Here is a 1,208-nt window from a genome sequence, read left to right as displayed (position 1 = left end):
TCCAAACACTGATAAACTGAAAATCCCAGTAATCTGAGTTTTTGAAGTAGGCTGACAAAAATTCCAGAAGTAAACAAAAAAATAAATAAATAAAAATTAAAAAATTCAAATTGGGCGCCAAATGCACTGAAGTGCCGAGTAGTGTGGTCATGGAAGTTTCATGGAAGGAAGCTTCTGTTATATTTTGATAAACTGGTGCATTTCATTGAACAAAATAATTATTACAATGGGGCTTAGGTGATCAATTTCCGTACCTTGCGAAACGAGTTCTACAAGAAACCTGCCCAGGCTGTCAGGCAGGCTGATATCCGTGACTGGCTGAAGTGCATGAGCAACCAGGCAGGTAAATCCACTGATGGTTTTGGGACAGTACACTGTTAAGTCAATTCGCCGTCACAACAATAACAAGATAATTCGCCGTCAGGACAATTTGCACCCTGGACGATTTCCCATCATCCTATAAATATACTTATTATTGATTAGTTGATACTTTAATAACTAATTTTCAGGGGGATCTATCGAAGTCTGTGTTCATTCAGTAGCGTAGGCTTTGGATATCATCTGTAAGTTGCGTTTTTAGAGAATAATTAACTTGTTTCTACCTCTCTGTAGTTGACTTTGAATTATATTCTAGTGGCCATACCACGTTGAGTACACCGCTTCCCGTCCGATTAGCGAAGTTAAGCAACGTTGGGTCTGGTTAGTACTTGGATGGGTGACCGCCGGGGAACACCAGATGCTGTTGGCATCCCTACGTGTCAAGTGGGGTTGGTAGAGGATTAGTGCCCCTCCCTGTAAAACAATTAACTCTGAGCCCTTGGCCACCCCGTTTGGGATACATGGCGTCTGGCAATGAATGAATGAATGAATGTCACCCATAGTTGTCTTCATTAACTTCCATTGGTACCACAACATCCTGGGTATATTTTAAAATGACTTTGAAGAGGTAGAAGTATTCAAAAACTAGTGTACTTGCTAAATACACTGATATGTAAATAAATGATAGGGAATTGTCCATATTTTGACGGTGAATTGTGCTTTTACGATATGTGCATATTATTATTAACCCTGGACTTACTCTCTCTGATTGGATTTACCTGCCTACAGCTGCTGTATTCAACACTATGCATTACTGGTGAGTTAAACAACCCATAACATCTCATAATTCACCAATTACAGTTCATGTCTTCAGCAATACCGGTACATTA

General features: G+C 39.7%; 1 non-coding gene across 1 annotated transcript; it reads left to right on the top strand.

The window, feature by feature from the left end:
- Window positions 1–629: 629 nt before the first annotated feature.
- On the top strand, window positions 630–748 carry LOC145397709 (5S ribosomal RNA). Its single transcript, XR_013897024.1, has one exon. It is a non-coding gene; the product is annotated as a 5S ribosomal RNA (ribosomal RNA).
- The last annotated feature ends 460 nt before the right edge of the window (window positions 749–1,208 follow it).

The sequence above is a fragment of the Coenobita brevimanus genome, chromosome 42 (genome assembly GCF_032717465.1).
Source record: "Coenobita brevimanus isolate Jiangsu-jjx chromosome 42, ASM3271746v2, whole genome shotgun sequence".
In the NCBI taxonomy this organism is placed as follows: Eukaryota; Metazoa; Arthropoda; class Malacostraca; order Decapoda; family Coenobitidae; genus Coenobita; species Coenobita brevimanus.
This window is presented reverse-complemented; position numbering and strand designations above follow the sequence as displayed.